Source organism: Bemisia tabaci, chromosome 8, assembly GCF_918797505.1.
Source record: "Bemisia tabaci chromosome 8, PGI_BMITA_v3".
In the NCBI taxonomy this organism is placed as follows: domain Eukaryota; kingdom Metazoa; phylum Arthropoda; class Insecta; order Hemiptera; family Aleyrodidae; genus Bemisia; species Bemisia tabaci.
This window is the reverse complement of record NC_092800.1, coordinates 6225903-6249873: the sequence shown is the minus strand read 5'-3', so window position 1 is coordinate 6249873 and position 23971 is coordinate 6225903. Positions and strand designations below refer to the sequence as shown.

The following is a 23971-nucleotide window of genomic DNA, read 5'->3' as shown; positions in this document are numbered from 1 at the left end:
GAGAAAGTAGGTAAAGATTCCTTTTTCAGAAACAGACAAGAATGCCTCAAAAAAAAATACGGCGGCCCTCAAAGGTTTTGAAGAGAAAGGTCCACATTTTTCTCCGCCTCTAATTAACACAACCGACCGCACGAGGCGGAAGAAAGAGTCGGTATTGAGTCTCTATGTTGTAAAACACTTTGTTTGTAAATATTTACCCCCGGGAAGACCTCTTTGAAAGGGTTGAGTCGGTCTTTTATTATGAGTCTAGTTTGACCCACTTTCGGATCTGCGGATAATTATTCACATTTTCGAAGTCAAGCCTTTTGAATCCTGGCTCTGGTTTCTGGGTCACGGTTTCTGTGGTCTCGTTCAGTTATCCCTCACGTGCTCTCAGTTGAAGTTCATGCCTTGCGTTTCGTCCCTTACTTTCAACTGGTGAAGCTAAGTAATGTTTTTTTATAAATAAAATAAACGTATCTTGAGAAGTGACTGAGTTATTTTCATGCTATTAAAGGAATTGACTCGTGTGTTTAGTGTTTGCCACTTCCTTTTTTTTAAAAAAATTAAATCATGAATGATCCCTGGAATATAACGTGTTTTCTTCGGTATTATCCTCCGATTTTACGTGTGTATATCTGTAACTAGCTAAGTAACTAACGGTGCTTCGATGTAACATATATTTAGTGTAATGGCTGTGATTGTTTTCATTGTAAGTACTTGATACAACCTCATGTAACTTCAATTTTCCCGGAGAAAGTCACGTGGGAATTCTAGACCGTAGTTTTGACATCCGAGGCTGAATTTAATGAAATTTTTTGGGTTTTTTTCCCGGAACTTTTACAAATACCATTTACAGAACGTTAATTAAAATGTTCTATTAGATTGATAAAAAACTCGGAATTAAGTAGTCAAAAGTAAAAACTTTAACTCATTGGACGTATGATATTAGAAGCAACCTTGTTTGCAGTTCCCCTAAAGTTTGAAAAAATTAAGCTTAATATTTTGAATTTTAACTTTTATAAGTTGACGGAGCTTGTTTAACTTCCTTTGTTTTTGTCTACCCATTTCTCTGAGACCCAGTAATTTTTTTTCTCAGCCTGTCCAAATCTAATTTCCTTCAATGCAAGCTCAATCAAAAGGCTACTATATTTACGTACTTTTTGTCATCTTTACAAGATCATGCCATCGATAATTCCACCATCATTTTACCCAAATTTTTCCAAGTTCGTTTTAAAGTATCTTAAAGTCTCAGCTAAAACAAAGGATAAATATCGCGGATCTTTCCTTCCTCCACAAGTCCTCCTCTCTAACAATAGCATGACGCGAACGTTTATACATGAACAATTGTTTTTTCTTTCTTTAGAAAAATGCATGAACACTGTCAAGTTAAATTGATATAACATAAAACTATCGAAATACCTACAATTAAGCATTCAAAAATTGGCGCAGTTGTGATAGTTGAGTTTTTAAAAACAAAAAAATCTGATAAAACGCACTCACTTGCGTAGAGATTTGTAAGGAAGGAAAGTTTTTCGGGTCCTTATGCCGTATCCATCATCGGGTCCATATCAATCATCAGCCGCGCCTCATTTAAAAAATTGAAAACTCGACAAACTCAAAATCGAGGACTTATGTAGCGTGTAGCCCCCTAACGATGTTTCATAATGGAGATGTTGCATGTGTGAGGAATTTGCGATTTGACCATTGATTCTTATGTAAAAGTTCGCGAGAAACACGATGGTGCCACTGGTTTTCTCTGAAATCGTCTCCCAAGCTCAAAAAAAGCTCTCAAAGTGAGGCCAAAATGGAGGGGATATCCCACCCTACCCTAAGAGTCCACCTCTACATCAAAACAAACTCTCCATGCAAAGATAGGGAGCAAATACATTAGCAGGGTTGCCACTTTCTTTGGGGACTCCAAAACTGAAAACACGGCAACCCTGCTAATGTATTTGCTCCCTATCTTTGCATGGAGGTTGTTTTGATGTAGAGGTGGACTCTCAGGGTAGGGTGGGATGATCCCCTCCATTTTGGCCGCACTTTGAGAGCTTTTTTTGAGCTTGGGAGATGATTTCAGAGAAAACCAGTGGCATCATCGTGTTTCTCGCGAACTTTTACATAAGAATCAATGGTCAAATCGCAAATCCCTCACACATGCAACATCTCCATTAAAGTTGAATTTCTATGCCGAGGACGGGACAGTTTCCAAGGCATCCCTCACTAGGGGTACCAAAAAATATGTTTAGCACCTTCGACACGACCTCACATTTTGGCCGCAGGTTCTCAACTTTCGCGAATATCAATCTCGCGATCATTTGGATTCAGGAGCTTTAGCGAGCGCGTGACGTCAGCCTAATTTCAAACCGCGAATTTTTAGCTTGGCGGTGCGTAAAATCGCCGATTGTCTTTCGCTCGTATCACCTACCCGGCGAGCATAGATTTTTTCCGAGCGTTAAAAACCGTTCAGTTTTAATCGTGCGGGCAGAATATTGAATTAGATTTTTATTTCTTTTTTATATTTCTTTGGTGCACACATCAGAGGCTACCGTTGTCGGCAAGTTAGTCGTGCTTTCGTCGCGTGAGACTCAAGGTTCGTATTCGCTGTTGCCCACGGTACAACTTAACTAAGTTCAGATTAATAACACACCGGGAAAAAAAACACATTGGATCTAGAGTCCAGACGCTTGAAAACATTGTCAAGAAAAAGGACTCTTGATTCAATCAAATTTAAGCTTAAATCAAGAGGAAATCCGCTCAAATTAAGAGGCTTGGTTCTTGATTTAAGCTTAAATCTGATTGAATCAAGAGTATCTTTTCTTGTCGATGTTTTTAAGAGTCTGGACTCTAGATCCAATGTTGTTTTTTTTCCAGTGCATAATTTGCTCGGTCCAAAAAATTTAAAATAAATATTCGTAACAAATAAAAAGTTGGTTGCAAAAACATGCATCGCGCCGGATTTACTGTTACGGGTTGTGTTTTTTAATTATTTAGTTTCAAATCCGGGATTTTTGGAAAATCGAAGTACAGTTTTTTTCCCACGTCTCTGTGCGAGTGAAGTTCAGTTCTTCAGCATCAAATGCTTTTCGTGACAATAGCGACGAAGACGGTAACACTGTAACAGCAATGTAAAGTTATCATTATATTTTGTGTGATTTTGCTTTGAAATTTTCTTTCCCTAATTAATTATATCTTCGTTGTCTGCTACCAGTAAAAGTCATTTATTCTTTTCCGGGATAAGTCCATTTTGCCTCAGAGTTTTCTTGAAATTAAGACTTAACTAGAAGTTCTTTTTAAAAGCTTGTGAGTGAAGGAATACATTTTTTCCGCACAATTTTTTAAAAAAAAAAATTTCAAACTTTTAAAAGCACCATTGCAGATCATTTTCAGTACGAGTAGAAGCAGAAGTGGTGTATTCACAAAGTTCGGCAAATGAAATCTGTCTCTTTTGCTTACTCTAACGGGGTAAAACTAAATACATTATAGTTTAAACTTTCCCACCTGCCAGGAAGTTTTACGTACTTCCTCTGTAGGAAAGCCGCGTATGGCTTGCGTTGTAATGATGGACTTTTGAAGTTCCATTGTTTTGAGTATCTGTGTATTTGATAGATTTTTGTTGTCGTTATGCGGGAATGAGCAACATCTGACAGTGAGTCGATTTTACTTTTGTTGCAAAACCAGTTGAATTCACACAACAAAGAAAAATCCTCTAATTGATTTTTTCAACTCATCGAGTGATTCTCCTTATCTAAGTACATATTTTAAATTCGCTTTTTTCGAATTTTGTTCAGGAATTAAAAATAAAGAATTATTAGCTTTGGTTATCACGAGCGATTGAAATTAAACCGACGCATTGCAACATCGTTTTTAATTTAATTTAAAAGGGTAAATATGGAGCCCATTGCTCAGTTTTTTAAAATGTTTTGAGCGGTTTTCATGGCATTATGAAAATATCTCACAAAAACGCCCAATGTATAAATGTCGCTTTGCGTTCATTTAAACTGAAGCAGATTGAGTTTCTTTCGAGCGACCAGTCCGAGTTGAAAAAGTAGGGAAACGTTAATTATTCAATTGAGAGTTGAATTTTCAGTTTTAAATGCGTTCTTAGGGGTCTCCTTAAAATTTTGATGAGAAATATAAATTCGCGCCACAGTGCTTAATCTTTTATCCTGCTTGGTGATTTACCATTGGCAAAATATGATAGGTAAAGTGGAAATTCGGGGGAAATAAATAAGAGGTAAAATAATTTAAGTCAAGAGATTAAAAAATCCCATGATCATGGGCTTTTAAATATGCATCGATCTGTGAATTTTTTGAATTTGCAAAATACTTACTGAGGACTCTATAGAACATGTAATCATTTTCTTCATGTTTTAATTAATAAAAACCAGAAAGACGGAAGTTGCCGGTATATTCCGGAAGAATTGCGAATACACAAAGCTGGGTCCACACTATTTTGCCTAAACAATTTTGGAAAGCAGGGTCAACATTTTCAATTAGAGTGAACAATTTTAGCTGAGCACACTTCCCCCTCAGTCGTGTACTGGTGCTCATCAGAGCTCAACATTTTTTACTCTAATTGACATTTTTTATTTTTCTGGCCTCGTTTTACCCGCAAAATAGTTTGGACGTAGCACGATTTTACCACACTGGAGGAAAAAAAAAGCACATTGGATCTAGAGTCCAGACTCTTAAAACATCGACAAGAAAAAATACTCTTGATTCAATCAGATTTAGCTTATCAAGAACAAGCCTCTTAATTTGAGCGGATTTTCTTTTGATTCAAGCTAAGATCTGATTGAATCAGGAGTATTTCTTCTTGTCAATGTTTTCAAGAGTCTGGACTCTAGATCCAATGTGTTTTTTTTTTTTCCAGTGCACCTTGTTACTTACAATTCGGGCCGCGTCTCTGGGTGTCTTTTTTTTTTGTCTTGAGGCAATCGTACTTCTCAGTCGAAAAATCAGTCTGAAAGTTTGAAACAGGTATGTTTCAGGGGCGCTCAGGCTAATTTCAAAGCGTGTTGAAAAATTCCAACTTCGGAGCGTTGGAAGCGCTGGACCAGGTCGAAAGCGCTGCGGGATGGGAGCCGGCGGGTGAGGCTCACTCGTCTCAGCGTGGGGTCATAAATAGCATTATGGGATCGGAGGCTCCTCCCACAGTTTTCATCAGACGAATTTTATGCGTTTCCAGTCCACGGGGCCGCCGAGCCCTCTCATTGGTCCCGGCAGACGCGTCCTCCGCCACCGCGCTGTGTCCTCACCCTCGCAGACTCCGAGTCCTCGACATTGCCGCCCAGCGCTGTTGCCAACTCGAGCAGGAAAACCATGTTAATCATATTGGGATTAATCGATGCACTGAAAAAAAAAACACACACATTGGATCTAGAGTCCAGACTCTTAAAAACATCGACAAGAAAAAATACTCTTGATTCAATCAGATTTAAGCTTAAATCAAGAACCAAGCCTCTTAATTTGAGCGGATTTCCTTTTGATTTAAGCTTAAATCTGATTGAATCAAGAGTCCTTTTTCTTGTCGGTGTTTTCAAGAGTCTGGACTCTAGATCCAATATGCTTTTTTTTTCCAGTGTGGGATTTGGATGGACGTGCGCGGTAAACAGCTCCTTTTTTCGAGGCCACTGGTAAAAAAAAAACCTCTTGGTTCAAGAGTGCAGTTTCTTGTCGCCGGATTTAAGAGTCTGGACTCTTGTTTCGAGCGGATTTTGAATTGAATCAATGCAAAATCCGCTTGGAACAAGAGTTCAAGACTCTTAAATCCGGCGACAAGAAACTTCATTCTTAAGTCAATGCACCGCGGCATTGGTCCTAGAGGTTTTTTTTTTTTTTACCAGTGAGGCTTCATGTGCTTTACTTTGAGGTTAAAATAGGTTCGCGGGGATGCTTAATAAATATAATTCGAAGGATAATTTTAACTGATCTCAATTAAAATTTTATCAGTATGAATTTGAGTGTGGAGGTTAGGAAAATTTACAACGATTCTCCTGTTTCCAAATTTAAAATAAAGATTTTTTTAAAAACACAAAAAGTTGATAAAACTTGCGTAAATATTTGTAAAAATCAAGGGACACGTTTCGAGTCCTTAGGTCCCATCATTAGCCGCGACTCTTTAAGGTCCTGGAGGGATCAAAGGACCCGAAACGCGTCCTTTCATTTTACACATATTTACGTAAGTTTTATCAAATGTTTGCGTTTTTCAAAATTGAGAACTTGTGTAATCGCACAACGTTGATCACCGTTGAATCACCGTTACGCGACTACACAAATTTCGGAATGAAAATATTTGCCGGTTTTGAAAAGTTTAGGTTCGCGTCTACCTGAAAGTCTCTCCACTAATGTGGACCCATCACCACTCTACCATCCTCTTATTTTCACTAAACCTACAGTTCGGACCGAAATTTTTATTTTTTCTGACTTAAAAATTGTCAAGTACATAAGGACGTATTTCTACCAAACAGACCTATGTGAAGGTGAGAAATATGGGGTGTGCTCGTTTGTTCTCTGGCCGTAAGATTGAATGAGAATAATAAAGCGCCAGTGACGTCAGTGGCAACGAACGAGGGCAAGCTCGAGGGCGCGGGAGCGGGGACATCGTCGTCGGGGCACTTTAACTCATGAGCCCTGTCTACAACGCTCTCTTGCCATGCCCGCGGCTCATGAGTTCCGCCTTCAGTTGGCACATAGGTCTGTTTGATAGAATGTAAAATCCCGCTTTTCCAATTCTTCAAAAGGAATCACGCCCACTTTTACATTGCTTCTTATGCAGTTTTCCAGAGCACACCCCATATTTCTCACCTCCACATAGGTCTGTTTGGTAGAAATACGTCCATAAGATTATTTAAGCTTTTCTTCCGCATTCTTTACTTTTTGTATAGGCAAATTCTCGTTATTTCTCGCAAGGCTCTATTTCCCTATCCATTTCACTGAATTTTAGTTTAGATTTGTTAAAATTGTATTCTCTATGGTGTTTTGTTCAGGGTCTCCTTAAACTACACGAAGAAACACAATCCACACAACACACAAGTCCTAAAACACACAAAAACACAATCACACAAACGTTCACACGTATTCACAATCCTAAACGTTGAGTCCTCCTAAGAAAAGGTGCTGTTCAGAAACGACCATGAATATAGCTCTAAGATTTTTGTCTCGTTTACGGATTTTAAGAGACTGCAGTATGCGCATGTACTCACTTTTCTAACAGATACTATCACTTGCCGAACATTAGCCATTAACTTAAATATGTATTCACATTCTTGATCATAAGTAAAAGTGCAGAAAACATCTTGATCTAGGTATTTTCAGACGTGATGGCATGTAGATGATCAACTCCATCAATGCCTATTCAACCCTAAAATCGAAAGTGCTCCAAAAATTTTGGCAGATGACAACATATCCAGTATTAGTGGAAGTGACCTTTTTTTATCATCTATAGATCATCGGTGTCTATTCATTTTCTAAGCCAATGAAATGTAGGTAAATTCTTCATTGCGTAATAAAATCTGAGTTTTTTTTTATAAACATTTATATTGGTTCTTAAGTAGGCAAAATATCCGCATAGTTCGACAATACCTGTAACATTAAGGTTGTTCAACTAGTTGGTTAAACAGGTAAATGAATGCATTTACCTGACCTTATATTGAGTTTAAAAGAGTTTGGCTCCTACAGAACTGTGTAATTTTTTGAAGTTTCTTCCCAGCATTTTTAATTATTCATTTCGTTTGCTCCGCTTTTCTCATGAATTTCCTGAACCTTGTAATATTCTCTCCGTTTTTCTTGTAAGTTGAAATAGCATCTTGGAATATCCAAACTCATCCTTGATGAATTATTTCCCCTCTCGCTCATTCTGGAAGTCTGATTATCTTCGCATGTCAAACCTGCTATGGAAAGGATGATGTTCTTAATTTTTTGAATTCATCAAGACAAAATCGGTAAATTAAGGGCTTCAGATCGTGTACATTGGTGGTCAAGAATTAAAACACGTGTATAATTAGGTGTTTAATTTAAGTGGCAAATAGGATGGATCGTTATAACTTTTTTTCTTAGCCTTTGAATATTTTGAATTTATTTAATAACTATTTACCTACCTTGTAGAGGTGAGAGTTCGCAAATTTCATCCTTGTGAAAATTTCTCCCAGCTCCCTGTAGAATAAATGAATTTTTGGCAATGCAATTGCACTTTAATTTTGAGAGATTTCCCATCAGTTCATCGAGTGCGCTAAATTGCACAAACCGGATCATTTTGAGTTTGAAGCTAGATGAGTCTCAACTCTCAAATTGCTTCGCCTTTCCTTAAGCAGAGGGAGGCTGAAATCGCTATTTTCCTCACGTGTTGAAATAAAGGATTTGAAAGAATGCCAAACTGGCAACCCATTTCAGTTCTACATCGAAGCCACGTATAACCGGCGTCAATGCTCGCGGATCCAGACACCTCCAGAGGAATCTTGTTCTCGTTACACCTCTCGTAAATGCTCCCTAACGAGGGGAATTTCGCGCGTGTTGAGACCAAAGAATACTTTGCTTTAGTTGCAAATAGCGTTCGATGCATTGTCATCAACGGGATAATAGTGCCTGTTCACGTCCCATGCTTTATTACTCCGAGTAAAACCTGTTGACACTAGAATTGGCCTCAACTGGATGACTCCGTACATATTCCAGCAGGTCAACACTATGTGAGATTTTGAAATCCCTCATGAGATGCGAATAAATTATTGTAGTTTCATGAATAGAAAATTTTTTTATCCACTTTAACCTAAAACTTTTAAAAACTTTCATCGATATTTTATCATACTGATTCGATAGTCCATAATGCAGGTTCTTCGGTCTAACATTTGTTCTACCTCCCAAGCTTTTATGGTTTGTCTGAAATTCATAAATTTTCACTTACCACCTCTTGTATTTAATCATACTTCGATTAATAATTTTAATCAGTCCAGCAGGTCAGCATTTTGCGAAGATTTAAGTTTCCGCAAGTGATGTAATTAAAGTGTCTCAACATTTTTTTTTTCTCACGTGCAGAAAAATACATGTATCTAACAATAAGTCCAAAGCTGGGGAGATGTTTAAATTTTATCGGGGAAATCCATTTCCCTCAGAAATATGGTGCACTCCCTTCAATAGTCTTAGCGCAGTAAAATCATATTTGTCAGTCGCCAAAATCCGCATTTTAGCCGGAAATTTCGGCCACGAATTTGCAAGCAATCTCGGGTCTCAAAACCCCGAACCAGAATTAAAATCCGCTCATTTCAATAAGAGCGCAAAGGCGTGGAAAACGAGCATCGAAGCTGTCGGAAAGTATTATTTATTAATAACCTCGCATCTCACCCAAGGCGGGTCAGCTCATCCCGTCTACATTGTAAGGAGCTTATTAAAATCGCTACACACGAGGAAACACACGACAATGGCCGCAATGTAAATACAGTCACCGGCTCACTGGCCTTGAACAAACGCTCTCATTGTTAACCCACGCCCAGCGATGCCAAATCAGCAATATCTTGCCCGTAGAAAAAGCACGGAATAGGGAAGAATTGGTCGCTCGGAGGCTAGGTGCACATGGGCTCTCATTTTGTAATTCCGTGTACAAATAACATCTTCCAGGATTTTATTGGTTCCACGGACGTGTGATCCGGGATCCTCCCCCCGGCTTCCTGTTTCCTTCGAGAAAAGGATACATATTTTTTCTTTTTATGGACGCTTTTTTCCGAAACGGTGCAATTCCTTTGTCCGGACGCCCGGAGAGGGGGCCCGAAGGAATAAAAATGTCACCCAAATCTCGCCTATTATGATCTAATTGGGCCAAGCTCCCGGGGCCTTTGTCGATGCTCATTTGCCTCATTTGTGAGTGTCGTTTTATGAGCTGCCATGAACAATTTTCAGTCGTGTTCGACGCCTTCCGGCCTGATTTTCCGTTTTATTTTCGGTGCTCCAGGCAGCAACCGTCAGTCGCTACCCGTCTTTGCCGCGGACGCGCACCCGTTCGGATTTTTGAGCTCTGGAATAAGTTTTCTCTCGGGTGATAGTGGTGTTCATAGCGCTGAGGTTACAACCATTGATAGATATAGATTTCGCGTAAAACGTGCGTGGACGTTTGAATCGGAAACAAGCGTATCTACTTTCGAGACGTTGCGAATAGGCTTCTGGACAAGGTATGAAGTGAAAGCATTACGGAACATTTTTTCTCCTTAAAATCTCAGGAGGTAAACGTATCGCACAACGGGAAGCACAGAAATCAACAGGTATTAAAGTTTACAATTTTTTCGACATCATTTTGCAGTTTGGAACTACAATTTCTGGCTTTTCTGTAAAAACGCTTATGTGCACAGGGAAACTAACGGTACGTACGTTGTTTTTAAAGTGAGTCAGAAATTGTAGTTCCTAATTGCAAAATGTTGTCCAAGTGATGTTCGTTAATCTGCAATAATTCATATAACATCACTCGTAATATGTAGCTTCCATTTGGACTACATTTTGCAATTTGAACTAAAATTTCTGGCTCAGGTTAGAAACAACGTATGTACCATTAATGTCCTTATGCACTTACGTGTTTTTACGGATATGCCAGAAATTATAGTTCCGAATTGCAAAATGTAGTCCATTTGATTTGTATCAAAAATATTTGCTTTTTTCGTAAAGGAGTTGACTGCCGAACTTACCGTCGTGTGAATTGTTTCCTGCGAAGATTTTGAAGAGAAAACATGTGACTTTTTTTCGTTTCAGATCTTGTCTAGTGGGTCATTGTTTGTCTTACTTCGTTTTTACAACAAAACCAACCGTTTTGGTTTATAGAATTCAGTGTAACTTCTGTGTTGTTATCTAAGAATAGTTTGTGCAGATTCAAGCTCTGATAATTATCAAGTTTTTAAGACAAACTGAGCGAGATCCAACAGTTACGGAAATTTGAGTTTAAGATATACGACTTCTCTGCTTTGGCCGGCAAAATGTTTCAGCGCGTGTTAAGTTTGTAAGCTCGCGTCGCGATGCTCGAGCAACTGGTGAATGAAGTGTTACAGTGCGTCGGAGAGTCTATCACTGGATAAATTATAACTACCTACTGCTCTCTTTTCTCCTGATGGAACCATTAAATGGAACTTTTATGATAAGCCAAACTGTAAGCTTCTTTAATTTAATTTATGTCATTTAATAACCTTCTGTTTTGCGTCCTAGTTAACACGTATGTTAACAATGTATGCATTAGTTGGCACACTGGACGAGCGTCAGAACCCAACACTATAAACTGCGTTGGCCCCTTGTGCTTGAGGAAAGTAAATGATCTAAAACTCGAAAGTGTTGAAATTCCTAACGTACTCACTTGCGTAAGTGTTTGTAAAAATGAAGGGACGCGTTTCGGGTCCGATCATATTTACAAATTTTAACGCAAATGAGTGCGTTAGTGTTTTCGAAATGTTTTGTTTTTAAAAATTGAGAACTCGTTTAGCCCCCTTACCCTGGTTTCATTGTCAATGCATGATTACAGGAAAAGATAGAACGGATTTTTTTAGTATTGTTTAATGAGTGCCATGAGGAGTTGACTACAAGTAAACGCATCATTTTTTCCTTCTCTTTTCTGTTTGTTTTTTCCTTCCCTATCTTATCTTATTGAGATCTACTTACTGCAGAAAGGAATCGTCGATATGTTGCTGTTTTAAATATCTATGAAGCCGCTAGCCAGTCAACTTTCGGTATTTAAACATGTCTCTCAAACATGCCAACCGAAATGAGCTGGATAAAACCGCCAAAGTTGAATGTTTCCCCCCATGGGATGTTCTGTTTCTGTGCTAAGTGGACTCAAATCTTACCAGCTATTTCCAATTCTCACCTAACAAAACATTGTTTAACAGGAGAACGGCTGTGAGGATTTTCTTGAAAATTTCAGGGAATTCACTTCAAATCACAGAAGAAATTCCTTGAAATTTTCAAAAAAGAAAAAACCGCGCATTACCGTTTTCCTGCAAAAGAGAATAAAATCATCCTATGAAATTTAGGAAGGGCTCATGTGATTCGGCCTCTTTCGCCTAATGTTGTCCGAGTCATGTTTTTTATCGCATACAATAATGTGTGTCAATTGCACGCATGTAGCTTCCTCGCCATTTCATCATCTGAATTCACGTTTGTTTATCCATTAATGCATGATTCGTTCGAAGAAAATTATCGCCGTTTGTAAAAAGTCAATTAAAAAATGATGGGCAAAGCGTTTTGAAAAGACTTCACGCGTTAAGGATGAGGGCTGTGTTCAGCATCTCTGCCGCAGATTTCGTATTGTATTCGGATCCTTCCTTAATTGAGAGCTCCTTCAATACACAAGCACTCGCAGACAAGCATAGAAGTTCTGCTGGTTGCCTAACTACACGCGCTTCGTTGAGATCGTAACCTGAACCATCGATACTTTTATTGGCAGGCATTATTTTACTTACTGCCTCTTGTGTGAATCGTCCATAGAATCGTTTTTGTCGGATTCTCTTACTTACTCTAGTCACACTGGTTACTCTTACCCACCCCCCCCCCCCCCGCCCGGTTAAAGTCCAATGGTGACTTTTTCCCTCTCTCTAAGGCCTTTCGTAAAGGATAAGCCGCAGCACGACACGAGAATACTTCTCCTCTAATATTTTAATTCCTTTTTTAAAAATATTTTTTCGTATAAAATGGATGTCCATATTTTTGTCTACTTTTTTTCTTAACCGACTTTGTCCTTAGGCATGTTTCTCTCTCAGTACTGATCAGGTGGAATTCTGATATTGTGGTGAAAAAAAATCCACATTACTTTGATTGTATCTTTCTCCAAACCCCCTCCTCTCTTTCGACGCTCAATATCGGCACATCGAATTATTTCCACATGTTGATTAATTTCCGAATGCTAATAAATAGGGAAGGAATTAAAACTTCGGTAACCAAGGCTAATTAAGGGCCTTTCCGCTTTGTGAAGAGTGTGGTCTCACTATGATGGTTTGAGTCATATGTAGATGGAGGTGTTGGTTCGATTGAAATACCTTTATTTCAATCGAACAAAATTGTTTTCGGTGGAATCTATTCGGTACACTCGATTGTTTCGATATACACCTGCCCAGTTCATTGAGGAACCTGCAAAGATTCGAAAGTGCTGCTTACGTCATGTAAGCTTCGCTGAATGTGAGCAAGTGACCTTCTCATGTGAACAAGTATAGCATCACATCTCTCTCATATTCTCATTTCATACTTGTGCTGTTATCCCACTCTAATGCCAAACGTCATATAAATAAGCATTTTGTCTCGAGATTATTTTTAGATCGGAGCTTTTCGAAGAATTTCGGGCGAGATTTACATACATTCCGCCAATCTACTGCCGAACGACACCTATATCATCCTTTTGTCTCAAGTTGTTTTATGGTTATGAACTTTCTCGCAAAATTTTAGGCAGACTACAAATTCATCCTTTTTTAATAATGAAGTGTTAATTTTTGCATTAAACTGAAACATCTCCAAACCAGTGGCGATTTTGCAAGTTGGCAATAATGCTGTTCCTTCATTTAAATCTATTTTAAATATCGATTTTAGGTGAGGCAAGCTGCTTAATTCTACAACTTATTTCTCCCGGGGGGAGGGGGGTGGGTGGTTTATCACACTGCGATGGTCCAACATTAGCGCTATTCTAAGAGTCTAGTTACCTTTATTTTGCAATGAGGAACAACTATCTCTGGCTTAAGTTCGAAGGAACGTACTGTGTTTTAGTTTCATAGATGCAAATTTTTATAGAGCAGCCCGAGACAATGGTAACAGGAGAAGTAGAACAGTAGTTTCCCCTTGTTTTTCTTCTGTGTTAGTTTCTGTATGAATAATATACGTAATTTTACGCAAAGCCATAAACGGACTGCGTTTAGTAGAATGGAGCCAAGCCACATCCGCTATTTCCAAATTTAACTGGACATTTTAGTTTTTAAAAGGGAACGTTTGTGCGGAATGCTTTGAAAATTTCAAAGAATTCACTTCGTACCATTTAATCAAATTCACTGAAATTTTCACAAAAATCCGCACAACCAATTTTCTGTAAAAATTAAATTCCCCAATCTAATTTGGCAATAGCTGATGTGGCTTGGTTCCTTTCTGCCTAACGCGGTCAGCTTCTGGCTCAATTTAGGAAGAACGCACTTGCATTAGTTTCTGTAGATAGGTGCTTTTATGTAAAGCAATACATAGAAATTCTGTATTGCAAAATTTAGTCGAAGCAAGAGCGACAGAGATCACATAGATCCGAAGTTCATCCCGACGTCATTCTGATTTCTATCAAGGGCCAGCTCCTGATCAGCCCGCGCTTGTGGGGCTCTTCACAACGTCACTAAGCCCACAATGACGTCACAAGTCACATACTTACCTACGGGGGGCTTCTGCCCCTCCTTTCTCTCCATCCAAGGACCAGGATAGCCAAATTCAAACCGAACTCCATGAGGACTCCAGGAGCGGGCAGCAGGTCACTCGGCTTAGCTCGGCGCAATGTTTGAATCCGTCGCTCTTCTAACGTGAGGGCGTAGCTCGATTCCCACATGACCTCTATCCTACATACGAATCCAGGTCTCGTGGGGCTCATGTGGGATTCGAGATACGCCCAAGGAGCGAGGAATTACGGTAGCAATGATGGCGCTCCGAGCGTGAGCTCTGACTGGCTCGCGAGTGATAAAAATTCCGAAAACGAGGATCGAAAAAGATGCCCCCATCGCGGACGAGGCGGGGCTTTCTCCCCTCCCCCCGCTGCGCCCTCTCGGGCGCATTTGTCACTCATTTAATCCTGGAATTCGGAGGATGTCGTGAGCTGTTCGGCATCAGTCGCTTTATGAGCCTCGACTTGCACGGTCTCCCGTTGTCTGGCTGGCCTTGTTAGGTTGTTGTATGATCGGACCAAGCTATATGAGGTGTGCTAATTTTGCCATCTATGTGGAAGATTTGGTTTGATCCGCTGAAATGGACCACTGGTCAGGGTAAGAAATTAATCGCCACAATGCATATGATTTCTCATCAAAATTTGAGCACGTTGAAAATAGAGACTTCCTTCATTATCTAAAACGAGTTTAGACTTTGTCCGGAGGTGGCTACCGCCACCCATGATATTAGTAATGTCTGTCAATGAATTTTTCACTCTCGCTTTAAAACCAAATGACGCCATTCAAACGACTTCATTTTGCAATCAGGAACTACAGTTTACTACTCATTTGTAATAGCATTTATCTGCATAAGGATTTGCATGGCACTTACGTTCTTCCTGAGGTGAGCACATATGATCTAAACTTGGAAAATTTCAATGGGTTCATCGTCCTCTACATGAACATTTTGATGAGGAAACATGTATTGTGTTGCTTAATTTCGCACTCTATTTTGTGGTCCATTCATGGAATGGAAAGTGGTATGTTTCACTCTACATGGATTGCGTTTAGCAGAAAGGATCCAAGTTGCATTAGCCATTGCCAAAAACTGAGCAATTCAATTTTTTACGAGAGAACGTTTACGCGGATTTTCTTTTGAAAATTGAATGGAATTTGCTTCGTATTATGCAGGAAATTTACTGAAATTTGCCAAAGAAAATCTGCACAATCGTTTCCATGTTAAAAATGAAACTGCCCGATCAGTAGCTTGGTTCCTTTCTGCTTAACGCGTTCCATAATATATACCTCCGATTTTGGCCTTGAATACTGAAATGAGTGAAGTTGATTCGAGTCATAATCTCATTTGAATCGGTTTTTGTTAGTTTGGCATAAGTCTAAGAACTCATGAGCCCTAACGTTCCACTTGATCAACGTAGGCCCAGGGTTCATGATTTTTAGGACTCACGCCCGTCTAACAGAAACCGATTAATTTATCATCCCTCTTTTGATTTAACGGAGGAAAATGGTAAATACTAGGTGGATTTACCATTAGTTCAACTTCCTGCATTTGTTAATTTAAGGCCACTATACAGAGTGAAATTAATCATACTTCTTCCGTGTATAATTGGGGGTCTAAGCCTGTATTTATGGAGTCAAAAATTGATGAACACATTGGAAGAGCAATACTGAATGAAAAGTAAAATAACCGCGCGAGTAACATTCTCGGAAGGAATGATTAGACAGGCATAGTTTCGAGCCTAACTAGCTTGAACCCTGAAATTGATCGACTTCACCTCCAGCAATGAGTCTAATGGTAGAACAAAACTGCAAACTTCTTTTTCTCTGTTCGATTTTCATGTGATTTAAATTTTGTTAAATTTTCGATTATTTTTGCTAATTTTTTGGCAGTCTCCTTCTTTCATGAAAATTGCTCCGACCTAATAAATAAGAAGGGCTTAGATCATGACCGTTAAGCTATGTTTTGAAGGATCGCACCCATTATTTTTCGACAGTATACTCGGAAATTTTGTGTGACTGAGCTGAAATCTGTTTGCGTAAATGCTCATACCAGTTCGAAATGATAGAATAAGTATTGGACTTACCTGTGCCATTTTCCCGAGCCATGACAACTTCGATCCAAGTGTTGAGCAAAAATAATCGTGTTTCACGTTATGTCCATAAGTGCTGGGCTAAAAATGGTACGAGAAAGGTTTGACCTTTCCGCTCAACTTTTTTATCGATCATAGCTCGCTGGCTAAAATAAACCTCGAATTGCGGAGGTGGATAACTTATGAAAATTATGAACACATGTATTGTTCTTAAACAGTAAACTCATTATCATGTGTAATAGTCGCTCATTTATTTGCTCATTTACTGTGCATAACAGTAAATCAAAAGATGCATCAGCTACATTTTTAAATCGAAGGCAGATAGAGATGGTATTTTTCCACAATTACATGGATAACGTATTAAAATCATGAACACATGTATTTTTCTTGAGAGATATTCATTAACATGTAATAATCGCTCATTTATTTGTCTCATCATAAAATTAATTCAAAATATGCATCAGCTGCATTTTCAAAGCGAAGGTATATGAGAGATGGTATTTTTCCGCAATTTCATTCTTTTTCGCAGTTTACGATGCGACCAGAAAAAATGATCTCATCAAAAGCTGTGTATTTTTCTCAATTTTACTCTGTCCAACAAAATTCGAGGAAAATATATTTTTCAACGACACGGAATCAGAGAACATGGAGTGCATTATATCGGCAGCCGAACAGAAGCCCCAGCATGAGGGAAAAAACAAGTTGCAAGTTGGAATGATGCAGTTGTAGACCCGAGTCTCGAGTCTGATTTACGACGAAAGTCAATTTTCTGCTCACAACGTAACCCGGCCCTGTCGCGACCCGCTCATTAGTCTTGCTCCAATGCAGCCAAGTTTTATCCCAGGAACCAACTTTTTTCGTCTAATTGGAAAATACACAAATTGATTGCGGTGAACGCACGGATCGTAAGACAGTATGCTGGAGTTATTTAGCCAACGTGCGTTAAAAAGTCAGCATAAAGCTGAAAATCTCAATACTGAGGGCAAAGGCTCATAGGAGCACAATTTTCCCTCGAAAATTCCTCCAATTTTTCCTGAGTGCGCTGCACTGAGGATTGGCCCAATAAGGCCGAAACGCGTCTGCAGTTGCCTTCCTGAATGGTTGTGACCAGTGTTGCACCAAACAGCATATCTCTTTGAGAGAAAATTGTGCTCAAATGAGCTTTTTACCTCTGCATTGAAATTTTCAGCTTTATGCTGAATTTTTAATGCACGTTGACTATAGAACTCCAACACATTGTAATTGCAAAATGATGTATCTTTTAATGATTTCTCTGCGCAGACAAATGGCTTTGAATATGTAGGCATACAATAATTGGCCCCCTCCTGAAAAAAGCTTTTTAGATCATTTCTTAGTGATCGAGAGCTTCCATTTTTCAGGAAAATTGTTTTTTTTTTTTTTTGCACAAGAAATGTATTTTCACCAATCTACTCATTCTAGTTTCAGTTCAATTTTTTTTTTTGTGTGCAGAATCGTCGATAGGAAAAATAGATTTGGTTCGATTTAGCCTAGGTGTTGGATTGTGAGACAAATAATAATGAGATAATTCTTAATAAAACATAAATCTGTGGATTTTATTCATCTAATGCATTTCGACACTGTGTCATCTTCAGAGGTAATCAATCATACGTACAGAATCACAAAATTATTTCATTACATGCATATACTTAGTAGTACTCGTTAAATTGAACGTAAAATATTCAATTTTTTCGTGATAAAGCTGGGAGGCACAATCAATCATTCGTACAATGTATAATTTCACGATATTAAGGATAAAACTATGAAGAGCAAGAGTTAGGGTAGGTCGCAAAAATATTAATTTTGTACCTCACTCTGGCAACACTAGTAGTGATGCGAATAATTGACAGTAATTGATGCCACCGGTTTCCTTGCCGGCTGATGTATGCTGCAAGTTTGCCCCCTGAAATGCTGCATTCTACTAGGTTGTCAGTTTGTTATATACGCCGCTGCTACAATGTATTCAACACGTGCAAGGAATGGTATACGAGTTTGTCATGGCCGTTGAATGAGACCTTTTTAACGTCGAGACTTCCTCTACTCAATGCTATGAAGAACAGATTTTGAATGAAGGCAACTCTGTGTACGAAGTACCCTTATGCGTCGTAGACAAGACATACCTACCTCTCTTTAATCATAATGAGGGTAATGCCAGCTCGACCAATCTATCACAGAAATGAATAAGTATCATTAAATATCTTAATATAACAAGGTGGAGAAATGGTGCTGGGTCCACACCATATAAATTTCTTAATTGAGGAGTTTTCCGGAAAAAGGGAACATAGCAAAACATGGCGTTTGAGAAAATGCATTTCAAGTTTACATCATTATTCTATGGCCACTGACTGTGACTTACGTTCAAAATCGGGAGTCCAAGCTGCGATGGAAGTTATCACAAGTGACCGGAAAGTAATGATGGAAACTTAAGATGCGTCTTTCTCACACGCGATTTTTTGCTATGTGCCCTTTTTCCGGAAAAATCCTCAATTGTGAATTGTTTTTTCTTTTTTATTTTTTTCGTCCCTAGGATTTTAGTAGATGGAAAGAATAATTGAGTAAGATGAAAATTTCCAATTTGCAGGAAAGCTTTAAAGCGCTCAAAAACTCACGAGATAAATTAAAAAAATAAGTTTCTACAGTAAGGAATTAATTTTCACCAAAAAAAAAAAAAAAAAAAAAAAAAAAAAAAAAAACAAAAAATGAAAAATTATATAATGTGTTTATTAAGCCTGCAATTCTTTATGTATACCCACATCCATTAAGAGGTATTTACTCTTCAGTTGTGGGAAATAAATTCACGGTCACACATGCTTCACTGAGGAAGCGCCGTCCCTCTAATAGAGGTTGAAATCCAGATGTGCCGGAAAACTGAGATCTTTGGTTGAAATACGAGTATAAAGTAGTGCGACGGAAAAAAAGAGACTGAAGGAGTAGAAATTTTTAGTGTTAGAAAACATCCCCGGAAAGATGCTCTCTCCGTTCGAAATGTTTATTTTTTGTAAATTTAATAAAGTTAAGGCATCATTTGAATTCCAGCTTGACGGCCGTGATAAGCTGATAATTGAGAAATGGCGAGTTTGAATGTGGTCCAAAGAAAACTGAAGGGAAAATAGTGAGGCCATCAATCTCTCGTCCCGCAAACAAGGTGCTAGTAGGTGCCATCAAAATTTTAGGTCGTTGGTATTCGTTGTGTTTGTTTATTCTGGAGACACGCGCGGATAATTTACAAATCAAATGGCTGCTCGCCACCATAAATCTGAAATGTAGGCGTACGAGAAGACACCGACGGGAGTAATTAAAAAGATGTTTTTGAGTCATTTCAACTTAGTTTGAATTTGCCAAACGTCATCATTAGCATCGCGAGAATGAGAGTTTTCCCGCTTTAAAATGTCCGCTTGAATACGTTCGTTCCGCTAGTTTTGTTTTTGATTATATAAACTCTCCTAACTTTCTAAATTTCTTCCTCTCTCTCCTTGTGCCCCCCAAAAATTGAGTGAAAATTCGTTTTAAAAATTGTACTTTTGCATTGCTTCTAGATCTAATATCAATTCTGGAAAAGTGAACTTGTCACAAGGTTAGGTCGCTAAATTGGACACAATTCTAAATTAAAACTGGAATGAAAAAACTTGCAATAATTGAATTTTTTCACTTGAAAATAACAATAATTTTAGTTGAAGAACAATTTTCAATTGACCTCATAAGTCTGTATTATATAATGATATAAATCCGTATCTTAAAAAATCATTATTAGTTTGTGACCATAAAAATTATCAACATCTGATTAATTTTTTTTCTTCTGAATGCTGTAAGCATTACTTATCATCATTTACTCAATCGTAAAATTTCTATGAATTTCTCTTAAAATTACTATGCGAAGTTGCCTTGAACCAGTGCAATTAATTAGGTTAAATTCAACTATAACGTTTGAGATAGAGTATTGTGCAGCGAATTAACGTAAAGAACGACCAAGCAATGGTTGAACCACTCAATACTCGTTCCCCGAGCAGGAGTCTCCCAATGTTCGTGCTTGTTGCGTTTCACGAAATTGAAGGCGGATACTAATTTATTGCTATCGCTTGAGACAACTGCAGTCTGAGCCGTGTGATACTGTTCTCCATAATGCCATACACTTAACGTAAACCGAGGCATCTCAATAATCATACATTGCAGTTTTTTTTCCTTTATTATTTTTGTTCTATAAAGTCATTGACCTTATCTTTTGGCAATGGAGCATTTGCACGCATTTCACATGTAAACACACACATGACTTTAAGCCTTTGTCATATCTCCTTCAATAACGTTTCAATTTTTGAACCAAGGATTTCCTCGCGCTCAGCTCACTCAGTGGTTTTCTCTTGAACACGAAATTCATCAAATTTCAAACACCTGCAAATTACCCGTTAGGACAAGCTTATATAATTTTTAAACCTTTAAAACAAAATTTCGTCCTTATAACACACTGATAAAAATATTTGTGTTCTTGTGCGTTACTTTTGGTTGATACAGGAAGTGAAACACGAACCAGCACAAATTTTGTGTTGATCCTCCGATTGCGACGTTGGTATTCACAACCCGGTTTGTAATTAAATCTCTTACTGAAAACCAGCTTGAATTTTCTCTTGAAATTGTCAAGCGAAGGCCGGGGTTATTTTGTGTTTTACTTCCCGTATTAACCAAACTTTCGTATTGAAATTTCTCTCAGTGCATGCAAGGACGAGTACCAATATATGCTATTTTGAAGCACAGAAAGGACTTAACTGTAATATTGCACCCCTTTGGAGGAAGGGGGAAGGGCGCTTTCGTTCGATGACTTTTTAAGCGTTCCATATTTAAAAGCTGCATGTACTTCCATTCGCGGTTCATTTTTGTAGATCGTCAGTTATCGAAGCTGTGTCGGAACTTGATGGTCGATTTCACCTTTCACCTCTTTCCCTTTCCCGCCCCGATGAACCCCACAATCCGAGCTCTGTTATCTGTTTCCCAACCATGAACAGTCCATCAAACTCCCGCTCCACCCTCTAATTTCACCGATTAGCCCAAATTTCTTTCATCTTTCGACGCCCATTCAGCTGAGGCCCCCGGCCCAGAAGGGATTCTTCACTCCACCTACCAAGCCTGGAATTACGTCCTACGTTGTTGCCAAATCCTATGAATGGACTTTTAGAGGTCTACAATTTGGTAGTCGGTTCTAGGTACAACTTCTGCGCTTAGTAGACCACTAGACAAGCTTCGAATTTACGCATTCTGATACACGGCTCTTAATCAGAAATCCACGTAGAACACGATCCTCGCATTGTGAGAATCGTTTCGAACTGTAAATCAACCTCTAACTAAGATATTATGTTACATCTTATTACGTATCATATTGTTTTAATTTCACGTTGATAACGGGAAATTGAAATTGCCGGGACGCAAGAAACTCAAAAGTCTGCGTCTCTGCGTGAGTCTAATTGCGCGCTGCAACAGTTTTGGCAAGCCTCTTAATCGAGCAATGTTCCTTTACCTTCCTCTGTTGTTGAAAGTTTTAACAACAAGCAACGGCTAAGCCAAAATACCGAGCTTGTGATTGCCACAGTTTCATACCACAAAGACTGTTGCGGCAATTTTTTGTGCGCTATTTGACTCACAAAGACCACTGCATTTTCGTGAGCGGAAGGTTCAAATTCACATGGCAAGAAACATCAAATATCTTGGTTAGGAGTTAATGCAGCAATTTTCCTTGCCTGGATTGTGTTTTACGTGTTATGTTGGTCTGGAAACACGTCAGATTTCCTTACTTTGTAATCAGAATTTTTTTCTCCTCTTTGGAGCGATCAAATGGCATCCTTGTGCCACACGCTCATCATTTACTCCTCAATGTTTCCCAATCTTCGTAGCGCGCGCGTCAAGCACAAATCAATCCTCAAGCTCGTGATAAGGCTCTGTAAACACGAACCGCATCTTCGCCAACAGATTTATATCCAACAGCCAACCTCCTCGTAACTTACCCGCCCCCAACTCCCCCTCTCCATTGAGATGGTCCGATCATTGGTTCCTTTTGTTGTTGAGTTATTTTTACGCGGAGGCTTAATTTTGAAGAAGATCGAATTATTTATTCGCTCCGCATATGCACTGAAACACAACATCGTAGAGCCCATGGTGCGCATACACCCAAAAAAAAATCATATGTTCTGTTTGAGTCAAAAAGGATAGGGTAGCTATTTTACCTAGCCGTCTAGTGAGGCTGTTCGTGCCTAATTCTTGCTACTAATGAGTCTAAAAATGGCCTTAGTTTATTTCCATCACCTAAAAATTTCCATGGCGATTGAATGTTCCAAGAAAAATGCAATTATTATTTACCAAAAATGCGTCTTTGAAATTACGATTTTCTAGAAATGATGGGCGATGCAAAGAAACTTCTTTTTTTGTTCTTCCTTTTCTTCGTTTTTGGCTTCTGCCGAAAGTAAGTAGTAGGAAAAATCTCACTAGGCACCCAGTAAAATAATTTGTCCAACCTTTCAGGTGCAAAAAGAAGGGGGGGGGGGATCTGTAGTTCTACACTGGAAAAAAAAACACATTGGATCTAGAGTCCAGACTCTTAAAAACATCGACAAGAAAAAGTACTCTTGATTTAATCAGAATCCAGCTTAAATCAAGAACCAAGCCTCTTAATTTAAGCTGATTTCGTTTTGATTCAAGCAAAAATCCGATTGAATCAAGAGTATTTTTTCTTGTCAATGTTTTCAAGAGTCTGGACTCTAGATCCCGTGTGTTTTTTTTCCATGTGTACCTTTTTCGGTTCTTTGGCGAATTGATCGGAGTCCATGTGACCGTAAGAACCTTTATCGGACACAGCGGGAAAAAATTGTGTACGCCTGCGATTTTTGTGTTTTTGGCAACTCCATCTGAAAACGACCTTCTCTCCCCTCTCGATCATGTACCTCTTTCCTAGAAAATATAATTTTCCTCGGAAAGCCCGCGTGTTGTGAGGTTAATCTCAGTTTCCAAGGAATACGGTGCCGGTTAAGTGCAAAAACTATGACCATGTCTGGACTCATCGCTAAGAATTATATCAAAACTAAATCTTAAAGCCGTTTTTAAAGCGTTTTTTTGTTTATGGTTTTATTTTTGTTTTAAGAATAATACGTTTTTGGCAGTGTCGTCTGCTAATTAAGTACATGTCATTCATAGTATTTTTTTTTGGATCAACATAGTTTCATTATTTTTTTTCAGTTGGTTAATCTTTTACATCACTAAAACCAGGTCAATTAAACAATTTTCTTTTATATTTTGTTTCAGACAAATGGCTATATTTCGTGTAGTTACGTACATGCAGGAAAGGAGTGTCCGTGAATTAAAGGTATGATCCAGTATAAACTTCCTTTGTGCTTTTATATCGTTGCTACATCTCCATCAGAGTCTGTTTTGAACGGCCGCGCGAATTATTGCCTGAAACACCAAAATAATATAATTAACCACAGTCGTAACTTGTATTAAATTACAAGTAATTTCCAACTCCTCTCCTGAAATAGTTAATCCGTGGTTACT

At 38.6% G+C, this 23971-nt stretch overlaps 1 long non-coding RNA gene across 1 annotated transcript in view; it reads left to right on the top strand.

Annotated features, from left to right (window-relative positions):
• The window catches only part of LOC140225224 (uncharacterized), a 226730-nt gene that overhangs the window by 22848 nt on the left and 179911 nt on the right, over window positions 1-23971 (top strand). The window contains exon 2 of the long non-coding RNA XR_011900368.1: window positions 23723-23783. This is a non-coding gene — a long non-coding RNA (uncharacterized lncRNA). The remainder of the gene's footprint in view (window positions 1-23722; window positions 23784-23971) is intronic.